Genomic DNA, 20,367 nt, shown 5'->3' on the forward strand with positions numbered 1-20,367 from the left:
CCGAACGCGTGGGAGTTGATGGATGACGCCATTCAAAAATACATAGTGGCTAGCATCGTAGCACCGGAAAGAACCAAGTTTCTGTATCCAAAGAATCATAAGAAGTATGTGGGACGATGGGTCTAATGTACCCCTCCATGCCCTGACCCCACAAACCCCCAGCACACCAGCTCCATCCAGCAGACAGACTCCTCCATGTACACTCCATCCAACCTGTCTATCTTTCAGCTACTTTGCCTCATCTCTCATTATCACCTGTGCAAGGCCACCACAAACTCCCACCCTTGAACCCTGCCAAACCCTGTACGGAGGACTCAAGAAAGTATCCTGTAAACTTGCACTTGATATGAATCCTGAGATTGGGCCGGGTACTTGATTTCAAGTGTGCTCTGAGGGTGGGCAATGCATTGCACTTAAACATACCTTAGGTCAAGCAATTGGATCAATTTGGAGGAGGATAATCAACTACAGCTGAATCTTCAATTATAGTCAGCACTGTATGTAACTCTAAATCATATGAGGGTGGGCAAAGCTGCTGCAACTATACATGTAAGGTGGGTATTTCTCATACATAGGAAAGAAGAAGGTATTCAGTAAACATGCACATGCTAAGAATCCTGAGCATGGGCCCGGAATTGATCTCAAATGTTTTCAGAGTGTGGGCAATGCATTGCACTTAAGCACATCTTAGCTCAAGCCATTGGATCAATTTGAAGAATGATAATCAATTACATCTGAATCTTCAATTGCAGTCAGTATGTAACTCTAAAGCATAACAGGGTGGGTATTGCCACTGCAACGAGGCATGTAAGGTGGGATGTTTTCTCACTTGAAGGACTTGGGGATAGTAATGTATCACTTTCAGATCCACTCAGAGGGTGAATAGCCATCTATTTTTGTATTCATTTTTTTATTTGTTTACTCGTTTATTGCACGTAGATCATATGTGAGACTAAGCACCGCTATTTGTACATGGATTGAATACAGGTGGTAGATATGGTTGTTTGTGCAGCTTACCCATTTTTCCCTTGCACCTTAGTAAATTTGCCAAAGGCACGGCCTCTCTCCCACACACCTCTGAACTCACATATAAAACAAACATTCTGCCATAAGCATAAGCTACCTTTTACAAATAAAATGTGAACTGTAGCTACTCACATCATTTTCTATCCACTTAAACACAAACCCCCCAGCTTATTTCATAGTATACCTCCTTTCCGCCTATTCACATTCCATTCAGGCATGGGTGACTAGCAGGGCCTTGGCCACACTCTCATAACTTTAATGGCTGAAATGCACACACACATAATAGCATCTCCCAATTTTCCCATATCTGGACTTTGGTCCCTCAGAGGGCGTTCAACCAGCAGTGCGTTGGGACCATAATTATGGTGAAAGGCGCTATACAAATGACAAAATGAATGGATGAATCCACCATACCCACATTTATCCAGCGTATCTAGTGGCTGAGTGAGCTCCTACCTTCTACCAGTTGATGCTTCATTACAGCATCTACAGTTCAGCTTCAGTCTTGAATCTTGTCTTTTATATGACTTATCTCATGTGTAGGTTTCTCTTGGCTTCCTACTGCATGAACAGTGTTTCCTTGAATCTCAACCTTGAATGCTTTTCAGACTAGAGCCATCACAGCTGTAATTGTTAGAAAAAAGCTTTTGAATTTCAGTCCACAGCATATTGACAAAGACATTACCATATATCAAAGCAGTTTGAAAGCTACAGGTGGACACCGGTCACTGGTGTAAGGCCCCTCTTTAATCTGACATGGATAGGCACTATTGAGTCGTCTAACAAAGATCAGTCCAAGTACTCAGAGCTCTTTAGTCCAAGTAATTGGATTATCTAATGAAAATCATATATTTTCTTGAAAAGGAGCCATGTACATGTGACCTGAATGACAACCCATGCACACTTTGATTCTGATCCTTCCATATATAGCACAACGATGGTGGTGTAAAATTACATTTGATAATGCACAGGTTGGAGCAATTAGTCGGTGACCACTCATTTTGAAACTATTTAGTGTTGTACAGTTAAAATCTATGCTTCAAAGTACCAGGTAGTCACAGAGTTTACTTATAATGCTGGCATTTTATTGGAGAACTGTGCCTCTGTGTGCACATATATCGAGAATATCAGAGAAACCAAGCTCACACATCGATTTCGGATGATGACAAAAAGAGGCTGCTTTGTTTTGTTATCTCGCAAGGCAATGAACTACATCTCTCCGGAACTGTCTGCTCTGACCTAACTCACCCTCTAGACCCCTGACCTTTATCGCTCACCTGAAAGGTCCAAAACCTACAACCCTTCTGGGGACCAGCATCATGCCGTCTGACAAACCTATCATGCCTCCAACCATATCCAATACATCCTTTATTCACTAGTAGTCCTTCCTCAGTGTCTACTTCATGTTAGCACATCATATGATGATGCCCTGGCCAGCGCTACCCTCCGCTGGGCATAGGCAACCCTCCTCCTGTGAAGACTTCCGTTTTGTTCAGAGCAGTGCATTGTTCTTACCATAACCAATCAGTTTGGGCGATGACATGGGCAAAACCTTCTTTGAAACGAATTCCTGCCGAACAGCACTTTTTAGTTCTTTGCAGTGTGCATGTTCAACCAGGTCTGCTGGGGAGCACACAATGTCAAAGTCAATAGAAATAGAAAAATATATCACTGAGTCCATCGAGAGAAAACTCCAGGGGATCGGAGCTGTGATGTCACTGAAGAGTGGCCAAACTCTATTATCCCATTCCTGTTTAGGTTTATTCATTCTGCTTTATTTATTTTACTGATTTTGAACTTTCCCCATAAGAATTAACACCCTCACTCCAGCCAGAACACCTCAGAAAACGCACACACAAGCATACACACGCACACACATGCACAAACACGCACAGACATACACACACACGTCTGCCAGTGTCAACTGAACATTTTTTCTTATTTTAAATTGCACATTGAAGGCCATCTTGATTGCCCTTAACAGCAAAAAGGAAGAATACTAAAATAGTCTGTCCTAACCAGGTTTGTCTTATGTAACACTCCTATTGCAACTCTCCATCATTGCAGATATGAGCCTTTTATCACTCCTTTTATGTGCCACAGATTACAGCATAAGAGATCAATGGGCCTCATTACAAGGTACCGGGTCCGGGTTCCTGGAATGGGGAAATATCGGGCCATTCCGACCTTGGAGAGCCCGGTATTTCCCCATTCAAGAAACCCCGACCCGTACATCCCCATTCGAGCCCCCATAGGGCTCAATGGGAATGGGGAGTATGCTAACAACAGGACTGTTAATGATGGGCCTGTTGTTAGCACCCTGGTGTGCTTGCGGGACCCACTAAGGATGCCTGGTTTTACCTTGTAATGAGGCAGTAGGGGGTTAACGGCACCAGCAGCTCTACCGGCGCCGTTAACCCCATACAGCCTGGGTTGTAATGAGCCCCAATGACAGGTTGGCGGTCTGGAAATAAAGGTGCCGGTAGCAATGTACCGGCACCCTTTCCGGACCACCAATCTATATGTATGCCAGGAGGGGCACTGCCTACCAGCAGGCCTGACCTGCCAGGATTTCATCTCTCTACCGCATGTTTTTCACTGAAGCACCGGCACCGTTAACAACGGTGCCGGTGCTTCAGGTTTCCCCAAGGGACTCCATGGGAATGGGAAATAACCGTACCGTCGCCACTTCTGATATCCCGGTAGCACCAGAATGTCTGGTATCGTTAACAGTTTTACGGAGTTGACGGTAACCCGCCACCTACTGGTGGGTTTTACCGGCAACCTCGCAATGATATTTGATATGATATGTGATAAGTCATTTATAACGCGTCTGTACACTAGTGTTTGTAGGCGCAATGAGGCCCAAAAGTCCTAAATGATCCCCCTGTGCATCTTTACATCATCTGGAGACTCAAGAGCAATAAGCCTTGGTCATGCCAATGGTCCAGCACACCGTCCCACCATATGGACAAAAACACAAACCTTTTTGGTGTAGGATTCGAGGCACCCACCCTATAAGTGCATACAGGAAGAGAAATAAATATCTAACCTGGTGGGCACTTGGCTTGACAAGTAGAACTTTAACACTTGATAGAGACCCAACAAAGAATGCACAAAACCCAAGTGTTCATGGTCGGAGAGTCAGATCGCACAGATCTATTTCCAATATCACCATTACATTATGAAACCAATAGTGTACAGTGGTTCTAAAACATCTCATAAACTTACAAAACATGGGCCACATTACGGCCATACCGGCCTGGAAAAAAGTGCCGGTAACAAGGGTTGCAAGCACCTTTTCCGGACCGGCAAACTCTGAGTCTGCCATTAGGGGCAGTAAACTACCGGCAGGCCTGACCTGCTGGTACTTCAGGCCCCACCGGCAGATAATTCACTGAAGCACCAGCGCCATTAAAAACAGTGCGGGTGCTTCAGTGTTCCCATTCCCACTGAGTCCTATCGGACTCCACGGGAATGGGAACTTACCGTTCTGCCGCTGCCAGTAATAGCGCTGTGGTAATAGCGCCAAAAATGGGAGGAAGCAGGCAAGATTTACCTCCAGCTCAAAGCTGGAGGTAAATATCCAACTTTCCGCCAAAACTCAGGATTGGGCACAGCGGTAATGCAGGTGTTATAGCAATACCACTCCATTTTTACCGATCCACCCAACCTGTGATGACCCCCAAAATACTTTCACTTCAGCCTATAATATAAAAATATATACATTCCTGCAAAAGCTGTTAATCCTAAATAATTAATAATAAATCAGCTAAAAATGTCTTTTAAGAAGGAGATTAATGCAATTATTAAAGACAATTGATGGTGGGGGGCTCTGACTGCAGGGCAACATTGGCCCTCTGAACCGCCCTGGTGCTATAAAGCGCCACTCTGACGCTGAAGTGTCCCGTGCCAGAGACACGCATAAAGCACGCAAAGCATGTTGCCGTCATGCCATCAGGCCAGATGGCAGACAAGGTGGATACAGTGAACCCCTTAACTTTGGCTGGAGACAGTCAAAGGTTTGAGCAGGCACATAATATTGATGATAAGGAGGATGAAGAACTTTTGAGAGCGGTGGAACATGTTGAGGCTTCAAAATGTGCCTATAAATTGAGACACCCAAGATCCTGTCTTCAGAAGATGATCTGTGTGTCTGGTCCGGCAGTTGGCGGTAACCAAGTGGTAAAGATCACCAACTTTTTTTCTAGAAAGGATGGGGCCTCAGTGCCCACAGAAATGACAGAGCATGATCTGCTAATGGAACTGTGTGCCTCTTTATATTGTCTGGGGTCCAGAATGATTGAGGAAATGATTACATTGTTGCTACAACCCATAAGGACATTGAACAACTTGATCGGCTAGCGCTGCCTGGCTGGCTTTTACTGGGAAGTGCTCAACCTTTGGTAAGGGAGGAGGTGACGCGGGGTTGGTTCGGAAACTGATTTAAATTTCGAATGGGAACGGGGTAGGTCTATAGAGTCGTCAGCAGAGTTAATTAGTGATAGCAATGGGGGAACGAGGAAGGTGCAAGTTTTGATAGTTGACTCTATGGTTATACACACAGCACCTAGAGTGCGTAATGGCCTTACCTCAACTCCCCTAGTGCTGGAGGGCAATCAAGAATGGCAGATGATGGTGAGTGGGGCACATGAGAGCACTTTGGATGATATGCATATTAGCGTTGAAAGTGTTTCTTCAGCTGCAATGTTCTCAGTGTTGGAAAACTCTTGAATTGCTCTGATGGGTAAAAGTGACGTCTTGGAACATAAATTGGACCTTCAATCAGACTTATTGAGAAACATTATAACCAGAGAGGCAAGAGTTAACAAAGAGCAAATAACATGTACATCAAGTTTAGGGGGTGTATTAATTTGGGAGATGATGTCATAGATAACCATGCAGTATCGCAAGTAGATAATCACATGACTGGGAATATTGAGGTATGTGAAATTATGGTGGAGCAAACCTTAAATGTAGCTACTAATGAAATGGTGAAAAACGAGTCCATAAAGAACGGAGAGTCTCAGGCTGCAAAGAAAAATGGTAGGCATGACAAGAAAGTGATTTATCAATCAGTGATGTACGGAAGGTGCAACATGGGGTGTGGCAAAAAAGCAGGTTCTGCATTAAATTCAAGTGTGGTATGTCTGAGTGAGAATGTTTTGGATGTCTGTGAGGAAGCATTGCAAACGGATGGGACTGTGCAGGAATGATCAAGTGGGACGTGTTAAAAAGAGAAAGAAGGGATCAAAATGATTGGTAGTGCAGTAAATGTTTCTTTATACTTTAATGAATGGTCGTCGCACAAATTCCAGAGGGGAATAAAAAGTCTCATGGGCACATAAGATCATACCTTAGGCATCGAAAGGGGGACAATAAGCAGAATGAGTGGACATTTCAAGAGAGTAAGGGAGTTTCAAGGAGGAAAAAGAAGCAGGAGGGGAATGTGATCATACAGGATGAAGTACTCGAAGATATTGCAGGTATATTTCATCCTGTAGAACTATCAGCCAAAGAAGAAAAAAATATGACACATAACAGACTAATAGTAATACCGAGAGAAATGTCAGTATAACTGCTTGACAAAGTGGGAGGGTTGGATCTAAGAATGTGATTATAATTGATGGTGATAAGCGGGGACAGATAGTGCCCTGCAATTGCAAGTTGGGTCCTCAATTAGTAAACATTCACCGCTAAATAGACGGACGGTGCTAAATGTGCTGCAGAGTGTGATTACCACTAAAGATATAAAAATAGTGGAACAGGTTGAAGAAAAGAGAAAGCCAACTTCGAATATATGGCTCAATTCAGATGGGATGCTGGAATGTATACTACATTTCGAAGATTATCTTTTTAAGAGAGGATATAGATGCTCAGTGGTGAAGTAGCCAAGGGTGAAATTTAGCACAGTAGAGTTGAGGAAGAATATTGTTAGTAGGATCGATGGTCAGACCCAGCGAGAGTGGAATTGGAAGGGTTGAAGTACTCAGGAGGCAGTGGAAAGAAACTTTGAAATGAGTTTGGTGATAATTTTGCCATGACCATGAATAAAGAAAGCATGGTGAATAAGATGTGTGCAGAAACTCTGAAGGGAGGATGGTTACTGGCAGTGGCTACCCAGGATTCTCCAAGCCCAGGCCTGATGAGTCAGTCATGTTGGGCTCGTGGAATACAAGAGGCTTTTCTCAAATATCCTATGAGGGGGTTCCATTAGAAAATGTAGACCTTTTTGGCATTTTGATGTTGCAGGAGACCTGGCTGGTGGATTTGATGAAGATTGATGGGAGGTCCAACATCCAGGCTCTTGCAAGAAAAGGTGCTAAATGACAGCCGAAGAGAGGTCTTCAGTTATCAGTGAGGCACCATAGGATTATTATGAAGTCTAAATTATTTCTGAAAGTGTAATTGCAGCATTGCTATCCACAGGACCAAAGAATATGCCTGAGTGGTCAATTCTAAATATCTATGATCCACCGAATGCGAGGTGCCATGAGTATGATAGGAAACTGGTTAATGGACTGTTGCCGGAGGCGAGTGATAGCACTCCATTGTTTGTAGCATGGATGTTAATGCCAAAATACCCTGTCAGCAGGATTGTATTTAACATATTAGAACCTCTGAACCAAAGATGGATAAGCACAGCAACTATAAAGGTATTGCATGGGCTGAAATTCTATATGCACACACTCTTGAAATGTTAAATGGTCATTGTGCTGGAGATAGGCATACCACATATACACGCTTGAGTGGAAAAAGCGCAAGTATCATAGATTATATCTTTGTGAACACTGCTGCCCTAGCTAAAGTCAAAGATATGGCTGCACAAAAAAGGGAAGAAAGTGATCATCTACCACTCTGTGTTTTGTTAAACATTGAAATCAAGGGTGTAGTACATGATAGGAGTAGCACTGTATATGTGAATGAGGGGTTGAATTGAATGGAATCCAGCAAGGTTAGAAGACGTCTACCCTAGGGCTGAAAATGCTTTGACGAACAATATGTTTAATCAAATGTTGAGGCAGGGGATTAATAAGTAAACGACAATGAGAAATCTTATGAATCAATCAATAATGGTGTGTTGGTTAAGAGACACTATAAATCCAGGGAGGAGAGATGTAATCTCAATTTATACAAACATGGTTGCCACGATACAAAAATACAAAAGGCCAGAAATCAGTTGCATCATACATTAAGGTGTGTCCTTAGAGCCTCTCACAATTATTTTGATAGTAGAGTGTTAGTTGCAGATATTAAAACCTTAAAGAATAATTATAGAGAGTGGCTGAGGAAATATAGAAACGAGCAAGTCAATGATAGATGGAAGCAGGTGACTTTTTGTGCCATGCAAGATGATACCAGAGCTTTCTGGGATGTAATTAATGGTGGAAAAAAGAAGAGTTTTACCACTAAATTGTGTTTATGGGGGTGAGTGGATGAAGTTCATCTATTCCAAATTAGGGATGACTGCTGGAGATGAGATAGGAAGCAATGCTGGGGAAACTTGGAGATGTAGGATCAGTGTGGACTATATAGAGAAACTGATAAGGAATTTAAAAATATCATGTGCTGCTGGCCCAGACGGGACCTGCAATGTTCTAATGAAGCATAATCCATTGCTGTGGGTGATGGCTTTGCATAGTTTGTTTGATTGCTTTGCAAAGATAGACATTGGGCCTCATTACATGGTTGGCGGAGGACCAAGGTGCTATTAGCACCTTGGTCCATGCCAGTAAAATACCGGCACCGCCTTGGTGGAAAGGGGAATTACCGCCCTATTCCAAGGTTGGCAGGGCGGTAATTCCCCCTTCCCCCATTGCCCTTCCCCATTCCCATTTTTGCCCCCTAGGGCTCTATGGGAATGGGGAAGGCGCTAATTACGGTGCTGCAAATTGCGGTACCATAATTAGCACCCTGGTCCCTTTGCGGGTTGGTTTTTAACGCCTGCTAAACAGCAGGCGTTAAAGTACCTACCTGCAAAGGGACCTCGTAGTAAGGCGGTAAGGGTTAACGGTCACCGGTACCATTACCGGTGACCGTTAACCCTTACCGCCTTCCGTGTAATGAGGCCCATTGTGTCTACTTCTTTGAAAGACATTAAAATTCTGCTGGTGTATAAAAAGGGTTGTTGGAGTGATCCAGGCAAATTTTGCCTTTTGGCGATGTTGGATATCCCAGCCAAATTGTTGGCACGCATTCTTTTAGATGAATTAAGAGTATGGATTGAGGCCAACAATGTCTTAACTAGTAATCAACCTGGATTCTGTAAACAATCAAGTGCGGTTCACGACTCGATCACCCTGATGTCATTAGTAGAATAGGCTTGGCATGCGCAGGAATTGCTAGAGTGCTGTGTGTCCATAGACTTTAGTGCCACCTTTGACACCATTATTAGGAGTCAGTGTGGTGAAAATAAGTGTTATGGGGCATACCAACTGGCCTGTGGTCTATGAGCCAACATTTGTACACAGACACTAGGGTGAGCATGCGGGTGGATGTGCTATCTAGTAAGAGAGGAGTAAAGCAGGATGTATCATGGTCTGACACTTTTTAACTTGTATTTGGGTGATTTGAATGAGCTGGTGTATACCAAGGCAGTATACAAAGTTAAATATGCCGATCTGAAAGTGGGGTGGCTGGGGTACGCTGATGACTTCCTGCTTTGTGACTACACCTCCTATGGTTTGCAAACCCAAATAGAGGCACTGGGCTACGATTTCCTGGAAAATGGATTGAGTATTAACACTGACCTGGGTAAGGTCTACTCCAGGTTGGATCTACTTGCCCTAGCACTCTGCAATGCTAGATTCCCTGTTAATTTTACTGTGGGTTCTATTAGCTGTGCAAAATCTCACACTATGGCCACAAAGCACAGTAAATGCCTTTTGGCAAATGTGCCCTCCCTGCCATCCCACACCATGGAATGCTGTGCCATTCTTAATGGACACCAGCCTGATTTGTTTCTTTTGACTGAAACTTGGCTTCGAGATTCATCAGATCCAGATATAGTTCGGGCTCTGCCAGCCAATTATAAGATTCTTCCTCAGCGCAGAGATGCAGTGAGGCCAGGAGGCGCCTTAGCATTTATCTTTTTATCCTCACCTAAATGTATGATTGTGCCCTTCGTACACTCACTTAAAATGGTGAGACGTTTAGTTCTTTCTTATTTTATGACTTTTCAGGTTTTGGCAGTTTATCACCCTCCTATATTTGATTCCTCTTTTTCTTTGTACTTTACTGAGTTAGCAGCTAATTAAAATTGCTCTTTGCTAATATTTGTATTACTGGAGATTTCAATTTACATCCTAATGACCCATCTAATCTTTCTGCTATTCGTTTTATATCAGCTATGGAGGGCGTAGCTCTCCCTCAGCTGGTGCTTCATCCCGCTCATAATCATGGTATGAGGCGACACTGGCTACCGTGTTCCCCCATTCATCTTGTGTGGACTGATCACTTTCTGGTGTCTTTTACTGTTAACCCTACTGGTACTCATACTTCTAGGCTCACCCAAAACTGCCTTGGTGTAGGTGTCCTTTGACTCTGGGGAGATTTTGACCCTGATTTCTAAGGCATGTATGTCATCAGATACTATGGATCTCAAAAGCCTCCCTCAAATGTTTACTTCTACAGCTGATAACTTAGCTCCTGTAAGGCCCGCTCACCGCAGCCCTGGTTCACTCTAAAGCTAGCTGAACTCAGGATCTGCTGTAGGCAGTTGGAAAGGAAATGGAGGGCTGGGAATTGTACTGACAAGAGAGATCTATTTCGTAGTGCGCTTGCAATCTACCATAAAGGGATTTTGAGGCCAAACGTGTCTTTTTCATTAGTTGGGTAGAAGCCGCTCTGAATCCACCAAAGGAGCTTTTTTTCAGATTGTAGGTCTTTGTCTGTCTCCCCTACCGAGTGTTAGGAAAGATTTCCATTCCATGTGTAATTTTCCCTCCAGTTGTGTAACCCCCAACTTTTTGCTTTGTTTAAATACCATAGTCAGATTTTACCAGAGGAGCACAGCCTTCTGCTGCACTCCCCTGGGCTTTTCGCTCACTTTGTATGGGGAAACGGACATGCCCTTAAAGACAGTCAGTACTGGGAGACTTTGTTTCCCTTAGTCCTTGTCAATGTTGCAACTTTTTTGCAACATGTACAGAGTACCTTACAGTACAGTGCACTTGGGCCTTCCTGTCATTTCTAAAGGCCCTAGTTACTCTCGAAGGATTTTTTTAGGAGAAGTGCAGATGTGCCTTGGACAGGGCTGGTGGCAGCTTATCTTTTCGTATATTTGTAACCCTTTCTTGCCAGGTAAACCGCGATTACCACGTTTGGCACGGTTAGGCAGCCTGGCTCCAAAATGGCCACACCACAAGGTTCTTTGTCCTGTCCATCTTGCCCCTTCACCTTCCCCAGGTCGAGTCAACCCGGGTCAGTCCTTATTTGGGCATGCATTTGCCAAGCTTTTGCAGGCTTCTGCATGCCTTGTGTGCGCGCCCCCAGGATGTGCGATGGACTGTCTAGATCCAATACACATCCTGGCTGCCATAGAGTCTGGTGTGCTGTGAATGCCTGGGACCACCATGGTCCATGATTGGTCCACATATGGTATGCCTGTATGTGAGCAGATCTCCCATTGGGTCCTCTTCATTTTGGCACGAAGGAGATTTTTATTAAGAGAACGCTCCAAACACCCATACCATGTTCATCTCTGGAGTTCTCACTGAACGAAGGATAGCATCCAAGTATCCAGAAACTAAGAAGCCGAGTGAGGAACCACTGGTGACCTGCTGGAAGGTTTGGCACCCTGAGCCCACTGTTGTCCCATGGGACCCCTCTGCATCTGGTCATCCTAGAAGGTCTGCGACATTGGAATAGTGAGACCAACTATTCTCGGCACCTTCATCAAAACCTGCAAGTAAGCCATTTCGGAAGTGTCCTTGGGCCAACCAGTGGGCTGACCAACTTGCGCAGGTATTTTGCTCTGATCCTGCTGCCGTTTGGAGAAGGCCCTTGAAACTGGGTACATCACAAGCTCTCTGTTCACGGTACTCTCACACCGAATTTTGTTCACTTGGCGTTCCCAGGTCTGGAGTAAAGTGAGTGCGCCCGAAAACCAGTCGCCCTTAGCGGGACCCGCTAAAGGACCTCAGAATGCAGCGGTAAGGGGTTAATGGCACCGGCATCCTTAACGGCGCCGTTAAACCCTTACCACCGCACTCGAAATGAGGCCCTTAGTCTTGGACACCGCCAAGCTACCTTGATTGGTTTGGCTTGTTCAGAAGGATACCCTGTTCCAAGAAACTAGGCTGGCCTTCTGAACCTCTGCCCACCAGGTCAGAGTTCAGAAATCCGTCTTAACACCTAGGATGCTACGATTCCTCCCTCTCAAACCCTATGTGACTCCCTGTCTACTTTCTTTATTGGACAGGAGATGTATTCCTCCACTTTGCTATATTCTGCTGATATTGATCCTCCCTTCAGTGGAGATGGGACGTCTTCATGGTCTGTGTTTCTGCTATTTTCTTCTCTGGAGATTATTAATCGTACACAGATAATTTGGTCTGCCTCGCCTCTTGACGCAATTCCTCTCTCCATGAAGAAAACCATTATTGCTACCATTGTGCCTGCTGTGACCGGTGCTGTCAGTCTATTCTTCTCTTCTGCTATTATTCCTTGTTATTCTTAAACATGCCTGTTGATTCCATTCTTTAAAAAAAATACTTTGTATTCCTCTCTCTATGCAAACTACTGCCCTATTTCTTTACTTCTATATCTTATGAAGCTCCTGGAATCACTTGTCTCTCCCCTACTCTCCTCTTTTTTGGAAAAGTCTTCCTTTTTATATCCTTTTCAGGCTGGGTTCAGACCAGGGTGAGAAACTGAGTCTGTTCTGTTATTGTTCGTGGAAAATCTTTCTCGGCTGTCTGACCAGGATGGGTGGGGCCATTGATTCTTTTAGATCTGTTGGCGGCTTTCGACACCGTTGACCATCCCATCCTGCTTCTTCGACTGGCTAGTGCTGAAATAACTGGCTCTGTCCTGTCCTGGTTTGGATCCTTTCTGGAATATTGCTCACAACACTTTCAATTTGTCCCTTTCAATCCAATTCTGTTCCTATCACATGCAGGGTTTCCCAGGGTTCTGCTCTTCCTCCAATACTGTTTTGATGTTTACATTCAGCCTTTGGCCAGACTAATCCAGTGCCATGACTTCCGCTGCTATTCTTATGCCAACGACACTCAAATTGTCGTTCAGCTCGATCTAGCGGCAACAAACACTGCTACTTGTCTGTGTGGATGCCTGGAGTCTGTGGGGTGCTGGATGACCCACTGACAAAACAGAAGTTCTGGTGGTTGGGCCTCCTTCATTTGCTTCTTTTTAGACACAAACTGTCCGGCCTACCTCTCTTGGCCCGCTTCCAACCCCAGTCGCTGTGGTGAAGGACCGGGGCTGTAAAATCTCTGCGTCTCTTTTGGCAGAAGCCCAGGTCAATATGGTTTGCAAGAATGGATATTTCAAACTTATAATCTTGCCAAAAGTTCTCGCTTTCTTGCCTATACAGCTCTGTGCCCCTGTGGTAACTTCCTGTATTTTCGAGGTTCTTTGTTACTGTAACTCACTGAATCTGGCTCAACCTCTCTACCTTCTTAATAGGCTTCAGGTGATACAGAACTCTGCAGCTGGGGCTTCCACTGGCACCCCTTTGCGTAATTCCACCTCGCCTGTTCTTCGCCATCTACATTGGTTGCTGGTGGCCCGTTCAAGGCACTCTACAACATCCACCATGCTTTCTATGGAGTCGGTGCAGAGTTCCTTCAGGAAATATTCCATCCTGTTGAGCCCCCCTCAAGCTTTGGGATCAGAACATGCGTACCGATTCAGGTTCCCAGTTTTAAACGCTCTTGAGTGGGAGGCCGAGCTTTCTCGGTGGCAGCAACTACTTTATGGAACAAACTGACATGCTCTCTTCGTGCTACTGAGAACCATTTGTTGTTTCGTCAATCAGTCACGACCCTGCTGTTTTGATTTTTTCTTGATTCCGTTGCTGTTCTCCTTCTAGGGTATCTTTGTTAGCGCCATGATGCCTTTATTGGCATGGGTCTGTCTTCTGCGACAATGTACACAGTGGCATGCTTTATGGCAAGGCATGATATGTGAGTCCCACAACACGACGTTAATGTTACTTTTGGTGGGATGGCAGGGGAAGCACTAGAGGGCGTGTAGAGGGCCCCAATGCATACCACGCGCTTTGCCCTACTGGAAGACGGTTAAGAAACACAGTAAGTGGGGCCACAGCGTAGATTAGAGGTGTGGGTGGGGGCTTACGAATGCAGACTGCGGGCTGCCCCTTATTTCCCTATCCATAGCCCAGCAATGGACTACCACAATATCAGTTTATCGCCAATACATCTACTGGAGAAGGTGCTGTACATTACGCGCTGGTAATGTGTCCTCGCTATCGCTCCAAGGCATGACGGATCATCTGTATCGTTCCATTGGATGGAGATGTTAGCCGCTCCATTACACACAGGCAAGATCAATTTTCAAATAACAATGTTGATACCAATTTTTCATTTCTATTGCGCTGAACTGCTATGATTCCGCAGCTAACCTCTTTGAGACTGTGATGGGCCCGCAGCCGGCCACTTCTGAGCCACTTTGCAGTTTCTAGTTCCATAATATTAGTTGCCCCATGCAAATCCTACCGCTGCCCGCTGGCGTTAAAAGAATAGGCGACCCTTGCAATACAGATCAGAAAAGGCGAGGCGCACAGCAAAACAAGTCTATACATATTTATAAGCACTGTGACACTTTGCAACTGATAAGATGGAGAGCTTTTGGGTCAATCCAATCATGAGAACGGGTAGGGGGAGGTTGTTTGATACATGAAAGGATTGCGTGGAAGGAATGTGGGGAAACATCTGTAAATACCTATCAAAGAAAAGGCGCCCATATCCCATCAATGACTGACTTGGTGCTGCAGATTATGTCAGAAGGCAGTTACTAGGATGGAATGACCTGCTACCCCAAGGGATTCATGGAGAAATGCTTTTTATTTTTTTTCATTTTTTTATATAGCGCTACAAACCCTCAGGCATCTGAGCGCTGCTTATCATTACCTACAAGTGTGTTGTGCTCATTTATCGACCTCGGAAGGATGAAAGGCTGAGTTTGGCCCTGCCGGGATTCAAGCTCTCTACTCGCTGTGCTATTGGACCAGCCATATTCACCGGCTTTCTGCCAGTGGTGTTCCTTGTGGAATATAACATCTGCGCCTAGATGCAGGTGCCTGCTTGATTGCGGAAGGATATGCACGATATAAATCCCAAATCAAATCAAATCATGGGCAGAATTCTGGGGCTTCTTTGCATGAGCAGTTGTTACGTGTTGTCTCTGCACATGTGCACACATTTGCGATGTTTGCTCTTCTTCCACTAAACGAACCACGAAATTGGCAAGATGTCCTGCAATTCTGCCGATTATTCCGCAGAACGTCATCGGGATGCTCCGGCCCTCACCTGCAGGTTGTCACCAAGGCTTGCATTAACGCGTTGTCACATGGCCGGTGGATGGAGATTTGCAAAACATGTGCAGTTTGGGATGAGCAGGTGAAAGCAGGGAACATTGAGATGGGATCTAAGGAGGGTTCAAATCAATCAAAGCAAACATGAATAACACATTGACACATACTACTGGGACCTCATTACAGAACCGTTGCATTGCAGCGGTCCAATTGTGCATGGTAATAGCACAGCGGCAAAACACTGTCCCAGTTCAGAAACACATTGAAAGAATGCATATTGGCAGTCGGGTCATTTTTGATCCACTGCTGATGGCATGCCAATAGCATGCCAAATTGCACTTGCATTGGCGCAAAGTTTCTGCAGTGAGGCTCCAGGGAGATTCAGGGCCTCATTACACGGTAGGCGGTAGGGATTTACCGGCACCGGTAAAATACCGGTACCGGTAAATCCCTGCCGCCTTACTACGAGGTCCCTTAGCGGGTTGGAGTTTTAACGCCTGCTTTTTGCAGGCGTTAAATACCAACCCGTTAAGGGACCTCGGAGCTAATTACGGCACCGCAAAATTGCGGTGCCGTAATTAGCGCCTTCCCCATTCCCATAGAGCCCTATGGGGCAGAAATGGGAATGGGGAAGGGCAATGGCGGAAGGGGGATTTACCGCCCCTCCAACCTTGGGATGGGGCGGTAAATCCCCTTTCCGCCAAGGCGGTGCCGGTATTTTACCGGCATGAGCCATGGCGCTAATAGCGCCATGGCTCACCGCCTACCGTGTAATGAGGCCCTCAGTCTTGTATCTCTGTCTACCATCGGTCGAGGTTTACTGGTCGTGATTATTGATCTGTAGGAATTTGAGGATATACTGTGATCGTTATAAAATACAATTTATCTGAACATGTAACGTGTAGAAGTTTCTCTCGATGCAAACTCGTGCATAGCTTCTTGTTTGGTACGCATTGTCTCCTACTTGCAGCCTTTTCGGGCTGCTTAGTTGAGCCTTGCCTGCCACCCAAGTCCTAGACCGGCAACATGCACACATGCATCTCCTAGCTAAACTCCTTACATTTTTTCACCAAATCGACTACGGTCACTGAGGGCGTTCCAACACCAACCGAAAAAAGCGCATGAGGCCACCCAAGTGGGAAAAGAGCGCTATATAAATAACCAAATACAATACAATACTTGGAGGTGGATGCTGTAGTTTGAGGCACGCTGTAGCTGATCTGGAATGAGGATTGCAAATGTACACTAGACTCAGAAGATGTGACCATGTTGTTGTAAGGTTCTGATGCGAGATCAAGCAGTGGTTGCTCAGGGTTGGTCAGTGGCGTATGAAAGGCTTATTATGACTGATGCGTGGACGGGGTGGGATTCACACCAACAAGGCGATTGTGAGACTCTGCTGTAGTGAGTTGCACTGAAGCCCAAAACTGGCATCATGTGACTATTTTAGTGGGACACAAAAGGGGAAGTAAGGCATTCTGTTCTGCCCATGCCAGGTTCCAGTATGACATGGTGCTTTATTGGACTAGGAAGGCCCTACATTCTCTTGTTTTTCTGGGAACAATTGGCCTGGCTCGCCTCTGACTCCTGCTCTCATGGATTAACAATGCCAACCTATAGTCCACTGGTGGCCACTGCGACCTATATCTCTCACCATACACAGCTGGCGGCCCCTTGGTGGTTATTGCACTGAAGCCCTGGATGCGCACAAGTCACATTGTCTTCAGCAGATGGTGCTCAAAAGTCCATAGTACTGCATTCTACTTATGCCTTGTACACTAGCTCCTCCTGAGGGGAGTGCGAGATGTGCATCCTGGGAAAGCCATGCCCACGTGACTTTTTTATTAAATCTGATGAACACCCTATGCTGTAGCTGCAGATCCTAAGTGTTCTCAAGGGCAGAACTCTGGACACAACCCTCCCCTGAAGAACCACTGACCTTCTGGCATTCCACATGGTTTGAACTACAACTCCCAGCAGCCCTAGCCAGTGTAATTCCAAAGTTTAACAGACATTTAAGCAATTGTATACAGCAACAAAGTGGCAACCTCCAGTTCATACTCATTTTCCTTTTCACTTTATTTGTGTTATTTTGGGTACTTTTTTCAGTTATTAGTAACTCGCCTGAGATTACAGTATTTTCGGTTGGTTTAACACTAAAAGTACTTTATTTTACATCATGATCCCTTAGCACATTCTTAAACCTGACCCGAATGTTTAATCTCACCAACGTTTGCAAATAGTGAAGTTAAAATAAAGGAATTGAGTTCTCAATTGGGCCCGATTCCTTCAGGCCCTTTTCAACCGCAGAGTAGGATTTCCTTTGCAAAGGCTAAAAAAATAATTGGAAGCTGAAAACCAATTCGCGTATTCAGGGTACATTTAGCTTTCCAGGGCAGATTTCTGGCATGTTAATTAGCGTGTCGGAACATGAAAGGGAGCAAGTCCCTTCATCCGTTGGTTTGTTCAGTTTGGGGCAGATACTTCACTCTGGTAGTCCAATATTGGGGTCATATGGAAAATGTTTTCCTTTCTTGACCTGGTAGGCAATCTGTTCTGATCAGAAGAACAATGCCATGGATGTCTCCTTGAAGGGGACTGTGGTGAAAATGTCGCTTTTCCAATTAAATGGATGCACACATTTCTAAGGCATGGCACGAAGGCTCCCATTATTCACTCAACTCTTTTCTTTATTAGTAACAGCAGCAAGAAAAGACAAACTATCATTCCCACAAATCCCTTCCCTTTCCCTCCACTCACAGTCCCCCTCGTATGAGCACACTGGACTTCCTGCACAAAAAAAGAAGTATCTTTTGGGTTGTTCCCTTTTTATGTTTTCTTGTCTAAAACTGAGCTACTTTATGTCGACATGGTTCTTTTAATGTGACAGGTCCACTGAGAAAGGCAGAGCAGCTCTCTTGGTATATACTTCCCAATAGTGTGACACACTTGCAGCGCTAAACATAGAGGCAAGGCCCCCCGGTGGGAGAATGGGCCGGTCGCTCCCGGGGGTCCAGCCAGAACAGGGCCACTGGTTGCTGCAGTAGATCAATTCAGCAAGGTTCCGGCGGCACCAAGGGTGGCAAGCACAATTTCAAGCCAGAGCCCCCTTTTATCCACAAAGTGGCCAGAATGGACGTGAATCAGGTGAGATAATCCACAGCATAAATATAGAGGTAGGTTTCATGCCTCCTCTCCTAGACATTTGTAGAGGAGGTCCCAAATGCAGGCCGCACTCTAACCGGTCATTTTGAAGTACCAGGAACATTCACACCGAAATATGTGCCGTATGATGAGCAAATAAACCAACAGAGAGCCGCATGGGGCTCTGTGCAGTACCCATCAGAACAACAATGCCCATTGAAGTACCGGTACCAAGGAAACCATGGACAGTAAGGTACCCATTGAGAAAGCCATATCAACAAATGAAACAAAATGAAGATCGTCTAAGTGCAGTCCCTGAAGAAGCCAAGAAGGTCTTAATGGAAGATGAATGGAGAACCCGGACTGACTCACATATAGAAGAGATGACGACCAGTGAATAATGTAAAGAGACGAAACGCCATGAACAAGTGGCATCGTGAAGCTAAAGTGAAAGAACGATGTCAAATATAAGAAGCTTAAGCTGTAAGCATGATGGAGATATTCGACCAGTTTACGCATGTACATATGCTTGGAACCGCAAGAAAGCTAAGAAAATCGTGCGGCTTGCTATGCTTAGTAGAAAGATAGTGCCCCAAGCACCACCTTTCCATATCCACCTCAAACAAAGCACGTTATATAAGTCTACTTCCACTTTGCACAAGAATCAGAATTACCCAAAGGTTACTAAAGGCCACACGAGGAGAGCTTCATATTTAGCAAAATCAAGGAGAAGCAGCAGAAATTAAACTCAGCAGAGACAAATCGTGCCAAGAAAGCCAAGGTCGTATCAGAAGAATAGAGGAACAGTAGCTACAAGTAATTGAAGCTAAGTACAGAATATCCTGCTTCAGAAAGGCCAAGATAAGAAACTTGAGGCAGGTGGTTGGTGAAACGAAAATCAAGTACACAAATTACATAAAGAAGAAACAAATTTACAGTGTCTGAAACATGTGACCAGCCGAGCAAGGAGAAGTGAGACCTTCACACCCACGCATGGCAGCAGCCCAGGCGAAGATATAAGAACTTTTCCAGACAGGAGATGCAGTCTCGAGGCCAACCACAGTGAACTAATTGACACATGACCACTAAAGTGATGATTGATTGTAACAATAATTGGTGGAAATCCAAGGGAGCTAAGGGGCACCCTGCACCTGGCCGACCATTCTGCATGCTGCTAAGCAAAGTGGAAAAGTACGAGTAGGGTTGGCGCCAACCCAATCACAGTGGACCAAGTAATCTAGGGTCCTATATTTAGTAGAACCAATGGGACGTCGTACCTTTAGTGAAGTCTACAGTAGCCATTTTGAAGGTAGGGTTTAGATGTCCCATCTGACAGTGTTTATCCAATCCCCTTACTCCGTTACCATATACAGATATAGCACCTATATTAAAGTTACCTTTCCTGAACCAATAGAATGGCATGCCTACTTTTAAGCGTTAAGCGTCAATGATGATGAGTTTTCAGAATAAATGTTATGTTTTTTATGAAGTTCGTTGGAGTTGTGAAGAGAGAGAGAAGATCATGCATCCGCTGATATTCATGAGACTTCCCATTTTTTGTATTTGTCATTAAACGGACTCCCTTTGCCAAACCGTCAACTTGTCATTATTGATTTGGTGTTGGAGTGTTAATTTGCACCCCATCCTTCTCAAGGCTGCTGCTATCTTGTCTTAAAGTG

Source organism: Ambystoma mexicanum, chromosome 1q, assembly GCF_040938575.1.
Source record: "Ambystoma mexicanum isolate Mex_15411 chromosome 1q, UKY_AmexF1_1, whole genome shotgun sequence".
In the NCBI taxonomy this organism is placed as follows: domain Eukaryota; kingdom Metazoa; phylum Chordata; class Amphibia; order Caudata; family Ambystomatidae; genus Ambystoma; species Ambystoma mexicanum.